The sequence below is a fragment of the Cebus imitator genome, unplaced genomic scaffold (genome assembly GCF_001604975.1).
Source record: "Cebus imitator isolate Cc_AM_T3 unplaced genomic scaffold, Cebus_imitator-1.0 Scaffold70, whole genome shotgun sequence".
NCBI lineage: Eukaryota > Metazoa > Chordata > Mammalia > Primates > Cebidae > Cebus > Cebus imitator.
The window spans coordinates 330909-347396 of NW_016107385.1; positions in this window are offsets into that span (position 1 = coordinate 330909).

Sequence of the window (16488 nt, forward strand, 5' to 3'; positions counted from 1 at the left end):
CATATCTGACCTTAAAAATCCATTTAAGATTTTGGAGCCCTGGTTTCCTCAATTACAGATCTGAGGATACAACTGAGATAATGTTCACAAAAGTGCTTTGTGAGCTTCTTAAGCACTTCATACATGTAAGGTATCATTATCATCGCTATTACTGGAAAAATTTATTCAACACAGCATCAAACAGTAAAGTGTCCTGCCTTAAAAAAAAATGCTGTGTCCTTTTCATGTCCATTATTCATTCAAAAAAATATTTGTTAGCTTACTACTATGACCCAGAGACTCCTGGCGCCAGGGATAGAGATGAAAAACCAAACAAACAAGAAGCGGCCCATAGCCTCTCATTCCTTTTACACTAATGCCCCTGTGAAAATTAATCCTATTAGAAAAGACCAAATGAATAAGAGCAACTCTATTTTAACCATCTGATTGAGAGGCAACTAAAGTGCAGAAAGGTGAGATTCTCAGATCAGTCTGCAACTCAGTCCATTTCGCATAAAGGCTAAAACTTGTGAAACCTAGTTCACATCCATGCTCTGGCCAGTTCGTTATTTTGTTTTTAAAGGATTAATGGAAATTCTCGCAGAGTCCTTGATCTTACCTCAGGAGATCTCCTAGATCATCCTGGCCTCTAGGCAGGATTGCCCTTAAAGGCAAAACAAGAATCCCACTAATCCTCACGACTGTGCAAAGTTGGCCAGTCCTGTTTACACAAGCACCACACACCAACCTGCAGGATGTATTTTCAAGTTTAACGGCCCCATCCTCAGAACTTTACGAGCTGCCACAGTCCTGTAGACCTCAAAACAATTCAACATTCTACACTGAGAATGGAGGACTCTGAAGAGAAATAAAAGGAAGGAGGGAAGACTTCCGTATTCAAATGTCCAAACAAATCACTAGCGAACAGACCTTTGGCAAAGAGTCTACAAAGCTAAGTTTTCAGAATGAATATAAATGTAATCTTTTTCTGCAGCTACAAAGACAGCAGCTCCTCTTGATATTAATACATCACTACAAATACATAAGGGAATAAGAGTATAATTCACTAGTATTAAATACCCCTGAATAAATGCCTGTCGTCGGTTTCAAAAGGCCAAAGTCTGAGCCTAACAAACTGTGTCTTCAACACTCCTTCCAGGTTCCAAAACCGTATTTTAATCAGATCTACTCGATGGGAGTAGGAAAACATCCCTACAGGAGCCAAAGGCCTGCTCTGATGGAGCTGTAACAGCTATTCAGAGAGCTCCAAGTGCCCTCTTTTGGCCTGCAGGGAGAATTGCAATCCTCTTCCATTGTCAAAGAAGCCCTTTGGAAAAGAATGTGTTTACAACAAAGCCCTTTACTTATAAGCAAACCACAATGATGACTAGACAAATGGAAGTTGCCTCTAGTCAAAGCACTTCTGCTTTCAGAAAGCCTCATTAAATGAGCTTCATTATACATCTCTCAACCCTGGTCGGCAAACAAGGCTCATTCTTAACCCTCTCGAGTCGAACACTGCATTTTAATAGCAATTCGTCAGGGAGCACACGGCACTCTATGTTAGAAGCTGCCTCCGAGGACGAGCTGTGACCAACAGTTACTGTCCTCTTCCTCTCTCTCCATTAGCATTTATGTCATCTTGTCCTATACTATATATTTACGAAAGACCTTGTCCATTCCTTGAGGGCATGAACTATATATTATTTATTTTTACATCCCCAGAACCCGCCATAGTGCTTGGCTTGTAGTTGGGGCTCTCTGATGATTGAAAGAATCACGAGATGCAGCAGAGCTCATTTGGAGAAAATATTGTGTTTCATCATTGCTGGAGTAAATTTTCCTCCTTCAATCTATTTTGTTCTAATTTCCTGACAAACTTTTCAGTAGCTTTCCTTTTAGGACCTTTGGAACTTGAGCAGAGCAATAAGGATCCAATGGGGTGGCACAAATCTTCAAAGGCAAATGGAGGAACTCGGTTGTATGGTCTCCTTAGTAAGTTTCTACCTTTTTAAAATCTAATAAAATGTAGTATAAAGTCAGTTGTAATTCTCAGACTTTGGCAGCTAGTTCTATTCAGGTAACAAGTTCAAAACCGACTAGGTCAATATAAAATCTTATAATATCTTGTCATGTGAAATGCTCTTTGAGAGATATCCTTAAACACCCCATAATATATCTTAAAAAGTTTCTTACAATAAACATTTTCTGAGGCAATCTGCATATCAGCTTCATCATTCTGATTTGCACTACTGAGGGGTATAATGAATGAGTGCTGGAGGTGCTTCCTTTACAAATTAAGGTGAATTTTTAAAAATATGACATACACCTCAGATATTGTATCACATCTTTACTGAATGTGAGTTTCTGAAATTCCAAAGAATGAAGTAGAATATTCCTAAAACACAAAGCACACTATAAGCTCCTAACGGCCACCTGCAATACCAAATTAAGTTTCATCAGCAGTTATCCCAAAAGAGTACTGAAGATTTACTGGGCATACTTGGATCAGACAGGTCCATTCTTTGTCATGGGTTAGCAATTAATGAACAGCTGCCAAAGCCAAGACACCTTGGCAGCTCTCACTGAAAAGGCTAGAAAGGCAGTGAATGGTGCCAAGGACAATGGTTCCCACGCAGTGGAACTCAGTCCACGTCACTGACTACCTGAGGGGTCGACATTTGCAGGCAGTAGTTGAAACATGAGCCCAACTAAACGTACCCTAATATAAATGAGTAGAATAAAGCCTATTCCAGCAAGATAGTAATGGATGATGCATTCAAGTCTACTTAATAGTACCAGGATCATAGAAAACAATATTAATAGTTTGAATGACATTTGTTGGAAGGCGTACATAGAAGGCATAAACAACCTTCTCATTTTCCTAGTTCAAGAAGGCTTTACGAAGTAGCTAAGATAGAAACATTGCTTCCAAGCAGTTGTTGGAAAGGATTCAAAATAAAAAGTTAGTGGAAAGAAAGATACTTAGGGTAACACATAAAGAGAAGAGGATATTTGCCAGTAACCAACAATTTGTTTTAAAAGTAAATTTTAAAATATCCAAAGTTTTACTTCTTTTTTGTAGTAATATTTGAGGAACTAATAACTAAATTGCAATGTTACATAGTAAAACAATGTAAGGATATAAAAGCAATTAAATAGTGGATAGTTTAAGCATTTTATAAGTTATTTTGTAAAACGTCAATAGATAAGAGCGTGATTCATAAACAGTATACCAGTCTTTAAGGTAATGAGAAAACTTTAAGTGTTAGGTCTAAAGTATTAACATTAATAACAATAACTTAACTGCACAACAGATAAAACCTTCATATCTATGTATTTCCATGTATGTAGACATACAGACCCGTGTGTATAGATGTACTCTGTGTGTGTGTGTGTGTGTGTGTGTGTGTGTGTGTGTGTGTGTGTGTGTGTGTGTATTTTCCCAGATACATAATCATAAAACATAGTTGCTTGGGGAAATATTCAAGAGACAAAGTGATAAATCTGTTTTGCAGAAATTATTTGCTAGCATTTCTCTTAAAGAAAATATGTTTTTAAATATAATATGTTTATTAACATTTCCAAGATTGGTCCAGGAATAAACTTTTTCTCTGGGCTGAAGCATTTTGTAGTTGCTCATCATGGACAATCATTCAGTTATGCACAAAAGAAGATTTTTGTGAAAAATATGTCCAGTCCTTTGTTATGGCTATAATCGTCAACCATTTAAGAGTTTCCACTGTTGCTGGATCATCCTCTGCTTCATGAAAATAGAATAGGCAAAGGAAGAGGTCTGTCTTTAAGGGGATGGTATCCATCTGTTTATGTATTTCTCTCTATCTATCTATCTATTTATTATTCTAGCCATAATTCCAAACATTATCTAATTCAGCATTTATAAGCTTTTTTTGTGCCATAGACTCCTTTGACAGTCTGGTGAGATCTGTGGATACTTTCTTAGAAAAATATTTTTAATGTGTATAGTAAAATACAGAGAATTACAAAGAAACCAATTATATGAAAATATATTTTAACTTTTCAAATGTGAAGGTGCTGTTTACATTTAAAATTTTTAATATTGTCCTATTACGTGTTACCCTATCTTTTTCTACCCTTTATTTTTGATTCTTTGCCACAACTCTTAAGTAAAATGTACATTTCTTCAACTTGTTACACATCAATATCTAGCAGTTGATTTAATAACTACCATAATTTAAAAATAGAGATGAGATGAGCATAAATGACATTTTCGAGATCTACAGCACCTATAACATGCTATAAAAATGTCTGTTATTTCTATTGGTGACAAATTCACAGGTATTGCTAAAACTAATGTGGTTTTTTGCCTTATTCCTAATTGAAAGAAATGTTCAATTTCAGTGAGAGATTATGGAAAATAAAGATGTTATTTTTTCCCCATCCATGCTCATGGACTCCTGTATCTTAAAAATCCCTTGATGTGGTCTTACAGTACAGACACACAGTTCTTCAACAGTCTGATCTGGCTAAAGCATTAGTGATATATATTCCTTGTTTAGGAATAAAATATATCTACATTTCCTTCTTCTGTTACTGATACGACTTACGTAAATCTTTACATTTCTGAACTTAGAAAAAGCAATGCTTAATGTTACACATTTTAAGGTAATTCATGAAATTGTAAAGGGCAACAGTAAAGCACTGAATTGTTTGTAAACCTCATGACACACAGGGAGAATATTAGAGAGTTAAATGATAAAGAGATAAAAGGGGCTTTGATATATATGGATATTTTAATGGAAGACGGAAAGCCCAAATTCAATGATGATTATGCAGTGACCTGGAGATTTCACATACAAAGATATTCACTACCCAGTGTTTGCAAATGTTGTCCTGCAGCTGCAGATCTGAGATTGTACAGCGTGAACTGCAGAACTAGATGTAGATAGAGTATGAAAAGTTGGAGGGAAACGAATATCTAAAGGAACAGAAGGAAAGCCCCTTGTTGCTTAGCTTGAGAGGAGAATGGGGAGAAGTGGTAGGATCAGGTTGGTGATGGTAAGGAGGGGAGTTCAGTGTGAGAGAAAAAGAAGTCTAAAAACCTGAAACAAAATTGATGCTTCCCATTTCCTGGACATCCGTATCCACTGTCCTCTGGGTAGCATTTGATGCTTTATAGCGCATTCCTGACTTCCCAGTGAAACTGTTCATTATTTTCTAAATATACTCATGTACTTTCCCACCAGCATTACCTTTTTAATGCTCTTCATTTAGTCTGGAATTTACTTTTCATCTCTACTTATAAAAATCTCACTCATTATTTCAGGTGCAGCTGAAAAGTCAACTTTTTGAAGTATTTTCTAATGAATAATGTCTAGTTAGACTAAATCTCTACTCATCCAACTTGTCCATTCATCACAGAACTTACCATACTATGTCTTTTCATTGAGTTTGTCACATAAATAACTCATTAGAATGACTAGATCTTTACAGGATATATCTTAAGTTCCTCATGCTTGGTGTTCTCTGCAGCACTGAGTATTATACTAAGACAATAGTGTATATGTTTATGTTTATGTACTATCAGTGACATCTCACCAACATGAACTGAATCCAATGCTTCTGCACCACTCACAGGGCCCTGTTGTTTCTGACCAATGGAAATGTCCAGGATGAAGACATAAACAGCTACTTATTAGCTGTCAACTCTAGAAATGGCCTTGCCGGCCATGTCTCCTTTGTTGTGTTGGGATGATGACAAAATTAGAGTTCAGAAAAATGTCCACTTGTTACCCAAGATCACAGAACCAAAACAATGAAGCAGGTTTCCCAGTACCCAGTCCACTGATCTTTTGGCTTCACCATAAAATTTATAAAGAAGAGAAGATAACAGAAACTCTGGATTGAAATACCATAATTTCTACCACATTAAATACAGCTTTTGGGGAGTCTGAGCCATGTCTTTTTATTTAGTAGCTACCAATTTAAAGTAAGGAGTACTATTCAGCCATAAAAAAGAATGAGATGGTGTCATTTGCAAGAAAGCAGATGGAGCTGGAGGTCACTATGTTAAGTGAAATAAGCCAGGCACAGAAAAATAAACTTTGCCTGTTCTCACTTACTTGAAGGAGCTAAAAATTAAAACAATTGAATATATAGAGATAGGGAACCGAATGATGGTTTCCAGAGGCTGGGAAGGGCAGTGGGTGGGATGGAAAGAAATAGAGAGAAAGAATGTCTAAGATCTAGTATTCGATAGCACAACAGGGTAACTATAGTCAATAATTTAATTGCACATTTAAAAATAACTAAAGGAGAATTGGACTGTTTATAGCACAGAGGGTAAATGCTTGAGGGGATGAATACCCCATTTACCCTGTTGTGATTCTTACGTGTTGTATGCCTGCATCAAAATATCCTATACACCTCATAAGTATATATACATACTACGTATGCATAAAAATTAAAAATGCTACAGAATGGAAAAATAAACAAGATAGTAAATAATATTTCACAGGAAGAACTGGGATAATCTTGAGCTTGAAAGTGAAAGACACAAATGAACAAGCTATAAAGAGCTGAAGAAGGCAAAAGCAGCAATGTGGAGGCAGAAGCTAGAGAAAGAATGAAGACTAAAGAGAAGCTGACATGTTCTCTGATGTCTCCCATCACCACTGTGATTCTTTCATTTCCTCAGACCAAAAGCCTTGGAGTCAGCCCTAATTCTTTCTTACCACTTCATCAGCAAATCTTTTTGGCCCTACCCTCACCATTCATTCTAATGTGACCATCTCTCACCATCCCTACAGTCATCTTTTAACTAAATTATTGCAATACCCACCTAAATGATACGCAATTCTGCTTTTGCAATCTATTCTGATAGTAATTAAGGTGACCTATTAAATGTTTGTGAGATCACATAATTTCTCTGCTCCACGCTCTTCAGTGGCTCTCCATCAGCGTCAAGGTAAGTCAATGTCCCTTTAATTTTCTAATCTCAATTCCTACTACCATACTCACTCACTCAATTCCAGCCACATTGGCCTTCTCTCTATCCTCTCTAATCCAGATCTTCTACTACCTTTAGTCCTTTGAACTTTCTCTTTCAGGACAAGGAAGAGCCTGGCTGATTCCATATGGTTAGTTCAAAAGTCAAGTTCTCAGTGTGGTCTTCGCTGGCTAACTTTCTAGATCGAACGCCCCTTCTTCTCATGATTCATCTTCCTGCCCGTGCTTTTTCTCCTTAGGTTTTGGCACTAAATAATTTATTCAGTTATCTTGTGCATAGTCTGAAGCCCAAATAAAATGTTTGCTCAAATAGGGATTTTTGCCTTCTTAATTTCTGTTTATCACTGATACATCCCCAGTGCCTGGAACACTGACTGATATGCAGTAGGTGCTGAACAAATATTTGCTGAATAAGTTTATAAACAAATGTGCAAATCACACTCTGCTTCCAAGAAGGCCACCACTCAAGTTTCTGTCGGCAGTTTTTTCATTGGGACATTAATTTCTACCACCGCATCTTTAAGTGGCCTTGCATACTCTGTTTTGTGGCTTTCTCCAACACATATCCACCTACAGAGTAGTGTGATCAGGCCAAGGGAAACATGATGCTTTTAAAAGTAACAATTAGGTCTTTTCTTGACATATTCTTACTGATATCCTTGACATTTTCTTGCAGAGTGATTCTCAATGTTACATAGAGAAGTACAGAGAAGCCCAGACTACCTGGTTGTCACCTGACTCCATATGACTGTTTGGATAGAAACAGAAAAAGGATGTGTTAAGGGAAGCTCTCCAGCTCTCTCCAGAACCACAATCTTCACCTAGATCTGTCCCCTCTTCCCGTACTGAGAGAAATTTCATTTTTGTAAAACATTTATAAAATACTTAGGATAAAAAATTCACTGAAATAGTGATAACTAAACAGAATCATCTCATTAAGATTATGGGATTGAACTAAAGAAGAGAATTCACAATTTAGTATCAGAAACAGTCTCTTATAAGGAAGACATATTAAGCCTTGCTCCTAGATACAGGAAAACTATACCCGCACTCTAAACTCATTTAATACCAAGCAAATTCTACAAAGGATAATTACAATTTTTATTTTAGAGATAGACTGGATAATTTTCTACTGAATAAAGAACTACCTACTTGGTGACTGGAACTTATCAAACACATCAAATTACCAGTTAATGCATAAAAGGAGGTATATGTGCAAGGAGAAGGGACCAGAGTCATGTATTTTGACTCTGAGAGAGGCCACTGTTCTTCAGACCAAAAGATTGCTAAAGGCATGATTGGTAGGCACTAAATCCTTTGGCTCCCAAGAAATGAGAATAAAGAGTTTGGCCAAAACTGAAGAACCAACTAAGGAAATGTCCAGAAAGGGCAAGCTACATCTAGAAGTCAGAAGTCGTCCTTCTAAGCCTTTGGAACTTTCTGTATTTTACCTTTCCCCTAGTATTTACTGCTTGCTTTGTCAGTATTCTCCCTGATCATGAATTTTATTAATCTTAACTATTTTATTCTACAAATTCATACAGTTTTAATTCATATATGGAATAAGGCAAAAAAGCTGGCTAGCTAAATATAGATGTACGTGTATAAAGACATATTATCCATATTTTACAGATGAGGAAACAAACTCAGAGAATTCAAGTGAGTATGTGCAAGGTAATACATCTCACTAAATTGCAGAGATGAGACGTATATGGGGATCATTCAACCTATGTTCCTTCTACCAAATCACAGTTTTTTTCTGTGACATGCCATCAAACTAGTGTAACGCTTTGTCCAAAATACTGGTCTGATATAAAACATATTGCCTGGTATTGTGTTTGTTTGTATAAGGCTGTTTCCCCCAACTATGGTATGAACTCTTCAAATTTTCATATATAAACACGGACTGACCAGTCAGATTTGCCTTCCTGCACATAGCCCTGTGATAAGCCCAGTGCCTAGCACACTGATATTCATCCTAGCTAGAAGCATGGTCACATGAGTGCACACGCATTCACGCAAGCCTCAGTCTCCCCTAGTGATCTGCCTTCTGCCCATTTCTGGCTCTCATCGAAGGTTGTTAATGTGCACATCAGGCTATTGTCCAAAGTAATGTGTTGAACATGAATGTAGGATTTGGGGCTTTCTCTCTCATCATGGTACAGTGCCAATCACATAGATTTTTAGTAAGAGAAGTTGAACTACTTAAAATGATTGCAATGTTAAAACGGGGGATCAATGAGTTGTACATGGACATTTATATTATATTCAATTTTTTTCTGGTCATAGTAACATTCTTAGCAACAGTTAATCTATAATGACTTTGTGAACTCTCTTTCAAATCCATATGCACCAGGAGGTTTCCCACCACAACCATTCAAGCCAAGACAGGGAGGCTTCAAGAAACCCCCTCAGAGAGCTCAACATGCAACCCCTAGAATTTGGAGGGCACAGAGCCTAGAGACTGACTGTAGTCTGGAAAGAGTCCAAATGTTCAAGGCGTGCAGGAGTTACTGCCTTTTAAGGCCAAGGAGAAGTAAGGGCTATGGTGAGAGCAGACAGCACTTCCAGAGTTTATGGGACAAAAGAACCAAATGTTTCCTTTTAGTCAGAATGGATGCCAGGGAAAGTAGCAGAACTTGAGTTGTCAACAAAGCGCCATGCCCAAGTGGCCATCCTCCAGGGTACGATGACGCCAACAGAAAGAATCAGGTCCTCAGGTCAGCCAGAGGGTGCATCTCCTCTGCCAGGGAACAATGCTATAATAGGGGTCTCCAAGGAACCCCCAAAATATCTCATCTGCCACCCGGAAGGGTACAATACCATATGAATGACTACTACTAATTAAGAAAGACCATTACTCCTTCTTCCCCTTGTCTCCGTCTCCGTACCCTGACCTTGAAAAGTGAGCCGAACAAGGTAAACACAGAAAGCAGAGACAGACAAAAAGGATGTCTCTTTCCCCACTGCAGGTTTCTGAGGCGGGCTGCGAGTTATGGAACAGAGATAGGGAGAAGACCTAAATTGAATTAGAGGTTAACTATTTAACATTCCAGACACTAGTCTTCCAACTTGAATACCTTTTCTGCACAGTGTGCTTACTCACAGCAGCTTCCTGTTTTTATGAATACCTACTACACAGTATATATGTCAGACCACAGAGTATACAGCTTAGGAGCTCTGGCTTATGGAAACAGAGACCTGAGTTCAGCTTTCTTGCATGCAGAAAAAGAAAAACAATAACAGTATTTGATCAGATGGTTGTGCAAAATGAATGTGATAGTACACGTGATACAGTAAACAGTTCATGCATTTAATCAATATTTATGGACTGCGTTAGTTTCCCAGGGATGCTACTGTGAATACCATAAGCTGGATGGCTTAGAACAACAGCAATTTATTGTGTCAGTTCTGGAGGTTAAAAGTTCAAAATCAAGGTATTGGCAGGACCATGCGCCCTCTGAAGATGATGGGGAAGGATCTGTCAACACCTTTTTCCTAGCTCCTTACAATTTCTTGCTTAGGGGGGCATAGCTCCCATCTTCACATGGAATTCTCCCTGCATGTCTCTGTATCTTCATTTGACCACCCTCTTACAAGGATACCAGTCACACGAGATTAGGAGCCCACTCACTCCAGTACGACTTCACCTTCACCAATCATATCTGCAGTGACCCTAGTTCCAAATAAGCTCGCACTCTGAGGTACTAGGGATTAGGACCTTAATACATAAATTTTAGGACATAATGCAGCCCACAACACCTGTTAGGCATTAAACACTTCTATTTACTGGCAGAACAGCAGTAAACAAACTATACTTAGGTTATCTGTGTTCTAGTAGGGAAAGTCACACAATAAATGCACAAGTAAATAAATAAGTTAATTTCAGACGGAGATAAGAGCACTGAAGAAAGTAAAATAATGGATTAGACCAGTGGTTCTGAAACATTTTGGTCTCAGGATCTATTTACCTGTGGACCCCAAATATGTGGCTATATATAAAATGGTCAATATTTACCACTTTAGAAATATATCCCATTGTATTCATTGTTTCAAATTTAAAAATTTATGATACACAGTTAATGCTCCACATAAAAACATCAAGTTTAATATAAAAAAAAACTAAGTCAGTTTATGCTCAGAAAAATGAAAAAATTTAGCATCAACATTTATAATTCAAAAAACATTTTTATACTGTTACAGAATGTTGATTCCAGTGCTCACTTAAATATCATGCTAGTCAAACCACTCCTAGCTGAATACCTAACTGTTGTATACATACTAGTAGATAATTTATTGCCACTTACCTCTAAACTTGTGGTTCTCTGGCTAGCTGCACCTTATAATCACCTGGGCACTTAAACAAACTTGATTATTAGGCACCACCCCAAACCATTTAAATGTTCAGCCATGAGTTCCACTGAGTATTAGTGTTACTTTTTATTTCATCATAATTAAGCTACAATCGCTAGGAAGAATCAAAATCAAACACACACGATTATACAGGTAGGTGACTCTAAGCCAGGATTGAGAACTACTGGTCTAGTTGAGATGAATATGAGCTCAGAGAGGCATAGATTAGTAAAAATCAACCTCTCTCTCAAATATTTTAAGAGTCATCAGTCTGACCTTGCTCTACTCCAGGTCCATCGAATCATTTAGATCCAACATAAATAGAATCAAGAATATGTACATTATATTAATTCCACCTGTATATAGATGGCCAAGTAATTTCAATGCTGGAATGAAAAGTTCATCTCTTGCTACCTTGGAAAATGCCCAACAATATGTCCTGCAAAAAGGTTGAAATGTCAAATGACGTTGCTTCCTACAAAAGTGAATTAGAGCATGACCTCAAATGTTAATATATTCAGATCTTTCTTCTACCCTTAGAAGCTCAAGTATTCACAACAGCCATAAAATCTGCACTAACCTATCCTCCCAGGATTTCTGAATATGCAGTAAAAAAATGTTACTAGTAAAAACTTTCTTACCATGCTAAATAAATGCAAAAATCTGTTTTTAAATTTTATCAATACATGATAGCACTTATAAATCAGAGAGATTTAATTCATTCACTAAAAGAGTGTTTTTCACCAGAGATTATTGGGCATTTTCTAGCCTTCATTATTATTACCAACAGTTAAAAACCCATAGTTACACAACAGAACCAGTTTGGGACAGAGTCCTCAAATGCTCAATAGAATTCTTTTAAAGCCTTTTTATCTGTCTCAATATTCTCTAAAGCAAGTCAAATACACTGTAGTAACTCTGACAACTGACCAAAGAGACATGAATGCAATCATCTCGAGGAGGCAGTTTGGACAGTAAAGAAACACGGGCTAAAATAAAAAGCTCTCTAGTTTTTCACCTAAAAATCCAACCTAACAAAGAACATAGTAACGTTAACTCACATAAAAGGCAAACGTTTAATAATGATGAATATGAAACCCAGTCAATGTCTCATTTTAAATAACATCTGTGACTCTGTCATCAATAAAAATAATAGTACGATTCTCTTTACTCTGTGTTACTGTGTAGAGGCTAAGGGGGAAATAGCTGTCAGCATAACAAGGTAGCAGGGACACTCTCCTCTTTTATATTAATAGCAGTCAGTTTTTACAAAATCAAACAGCCAGATCAAGGCTGGACAGAACAAGAGGCCAGGGGCCACAGAAAAGCAGATGCCTTGGCGTGAAGTCAGCCTATAAATGTTGGTTTCCCAGGATTTCGACAGCAGGAGTGTTTATCTTATTGAAAGCAGAGTCTAATTGAATAAAAGGGTTTTTTTTTTAAATAGTGAGTCATTAATTAGGCGGCATGGGGTAAAGCGCAGGCTTTAGTAATGTACACGGCTTCTGGGAGCCACAGACTATGCTCATCGATTCTGTCAGAGCGCCAGAGGAATGAGAGAGCCGACTGTTTTGCCTCTTCTGGAAACCTACCTGATACATTTGGAAGTGGCTTCCTCATGCGTTGCCTCTGTTCAAATCATCCCATAATTACTCTGGCACTGTGAGCTGCGAACTTGGCGGGCTCTGAGAGATATCAGATGTTTTTCTCATGCTTGCTGAACCTCTCTTAGACAAATTTCGCATTGTTTTTTGTGTCAGCTTTATCGTGGAACATCGTGTTGCCATCTGGGAAGAAAAACAACATGGCAGAGGAGCAGCTGGTGAATGGCAATGGCCAAATAAACATTGGCAGGCACCCGCCATTAGGTGAGATAAGAGGGATGGGCAGCCGCCAACGCCAACGAGCCCTCCTCAGTGGAACATCTCTCACTGTCCCCTTATCTTCATTCAAATTCATGGCAATTTTTTATTCTGAGGCTCAAGCCCTCCAAGTGTCAGGTGTTGGGCCTTCCCTCCTCTGTCCTGGAGGAAGAATATAGATTTGTAAAATCCTGGCTCATTGAATTTCTCTCCCTGGGCAGGACAATGGGCAAGGGGAAACATCTGATACCTTAGCAGAAGGACTCCCCTCTGGGATGAGGAGATACCAAAACCTTTACCAAGCTTTTCAACCAATTTGTTGATTTTTTTTTTTCTCATAACCAACATCATCAGTATTTATAGATTTCAAACTCTTAAATCTTTTAAGGACTCTGTGTGTCATAAATAAATAAAAATGATACAAACTTGCCTTTGATAGCAGGGCAACAAGAGAAGGTAAATTACGTCAGATTAACAAAATTATACCCCATACTTTTTTGTTTCTAAGATATAATTTTTCTATTGTAACATTTCTAAAAGTGAGTTGCATAGTATAGATGTCTTTAAAAAATTCGACAACATTCAGACAGTGGAATGCATTGTGAAGTACCAACAGTCCTCATTGCCTGCACATCTGCAAACTAGTGAACAGTTACAGATTAACATATGTTCAACCACCTCCATTGCATTACTTGTATTGGTGGAACCAAAATAGGTGAGTTTTCAACTTAAGTTTAGATATCAAGTTTTGGCTTTAAAAAATCGAAAAAAGATTAGATTGTGATAGAGTAATAATTTCTTTAAATTGTTCAGTTCATAGAAACGTTTGATAATAGGCCATGTAATCAGAGGCAGTAAGAATTGCCGAATCAATCAAAATAATTCAAAACTTTCTAAGTTAGTAGGCACTGGCATGATGAGTACATGCATCATGGAGACTGATCCAAGACAAAACATCAGTCCGAGGAAGCCTTCCCCCCGCCCTCGTGTGTGTGTGTGTGTGTGTGTGTGTGTGTGTGTGTATGAGAGAGGGAGAGAGAGAGAGAGAATTTAACCAAAAAAGAAATAGAAAAAAATGTAGTTCCAAGCAAGAAGAGCAGTACTGTATGCCACCATGCCATTTATAAAGGTCAATGGCTGAGAACCTTTGAATGCTAAAGCTAAAAAGCTTAAACACACATTTTGATTGTGATCATTACAAAAATATGAAATTATATGCATCAGGTTTTTTTTAAATGCATAAAACTGATGTATAGGTAATATACTGTTTCTTTCACCACCAAAAAAATTAATTATTGATGATGTTACGTGAACTGCTTTTTGTGTCAGTCTTATTATGGAACATCATGTTGCCACTTGGGAAGAAAAACAACAGGGCCAATTTATGCTAACCTTCAGAATGGTTGAGAATCATCTAATTCATCCCTTTATTTTAAAAACTAAGAAACCTGTTTCTAAGATTCCACACCTCATTTGGAATAGAACTCAAACATGATTTATGAGCAAAGCAAGGGGACTTCTTGAAAAGGAGAATGAGAAAGCATAAAATTAAATGTCTTTTCTCAGGGACAGGTCAAATTAGGACCGGGCAGTAACTCTCCTTAAACAACATTAGAACAAATTCTCCGAACAAAAAAATCCCTGAAACTGAATCAATACTCCTTTACACATCTGTGATTAAAAACAATCAAAACGATTGTTGAATATCTAAGAGAAACTAAATCATAAAGAAAACTTTTTAAAAGTCTCTTTAGATTCAACATTACTCATGAAAAATTCAATCACTCTGAATGTTTCAATAAATTATAATTTATGTCTAGCCAACTTCTTTTGTCACTATTCTATTCATTCTTTTGACATCTGTCAGGTAAGTGTATGACAATGGTTATTCTCTTGATTTGATCTCCAGTGAGATTAACTGTGTTAGTCTCTTCTTACAATGTTAACTTGGAAATTTTGATATTATAATCCATTAGTCTATAATCCATAATCTCTCAATTTAATAAGGTTTTACCTACAGACCAGTCTTATTTAAAATTTACAAGACATTTTGTTCTAAAGTAGCAGGAAAATATTTTAAAAAATAAACCTATCATTGGCAAACAGAAGCCACAAGACTTTTCTTTTCCAAACTTGAGCATGTACTATGTATATAAACACCAGACAGCCTCTGTTGTGTAATGATGCCAAGATAGGTGAGTCTTGGCCCCATTTTATTGATGAAAAAAGAAATTGAAGTCCAGAAATGGTAAACAGCTTCCCCAACATGAAGCAGCTCAAAAACCTAGAGAATTTGACCCAAAGGCCTGTGACTTCAACTACTATGCTGTAATAGAAGGTGTTAAAACATCACCAAATTAGCAGACTATAACTACATGTTGTAACTTTAAGTCAGTTAAAGTAATCAGGTAGGCTTCCTGGAAGAAACATGAATATAAGCTTGAAGGATAAACTTAGTAAAGGTAGATGCTGTCCAAGTAAATCAATAAATAAGTTGTAATAATACAACTGAAAAGAAACTAAAAATAAAAGGACAACCAGGAAGGGAAATTCAGAAGGGAATTGTTGAAATTTTGCAGAAGGCCTTCAGGAGAGAAAAAAAAAAATTGAGTTGGAATTAAACGCTGGCCAAGGCAGTGCAAATTAATTTGTGAACGATGGATGTCCCAGTTGGAAGGCTTCCAGAGAGACACAGCAGTACGGGCAGGAAGTAGCCTCCCTGTGATGAGTAAGTTACCACCTTCCTGTGAAGGGTAATAGCCTCACCTCTCAGTGGGTCTCAGATGACAAAATGCAAGAAGGTGACAAAGCTAATATGATCATTGCATGATAAATTAGAGCATATAATAACATGGAGATTTTTCACCCCCAAAGATAGGATCTTTTCACTTAACAGGATCAATGAAGAAAGAAGCATATCTTTTCACCACTGCAAAATACCCAGAGCAGCTCTGCGTCTGCAGTGTTGAGATGAGGTGATTTTGAGATAGCAAGTTAATCTTCTGACCAAACACAAGGTCCCTGTTAGCAACAAAATTTTATAAAAATAGAATAAAATGTAACCATTAAATAGTAAATGTCAGGCCGGGCGCAGTGGCTCAAGCCTGTAATCCCAGCACTTTGGGAGGCCGAGGCGGGTGGATCACGAGGTCAAGAGATCGAGACCATCCTGGTCAACATGGTGAAACCCCGTCTCTACTAAAAATACAAAAAATCAGCTGGGCATGGTGGTGCGTGCCTGTAATCCCAGCTACTCAGGAGGCTGAGGCAGGAGAATTGCCTGAACCTAGGAGGCGGAGGTTGC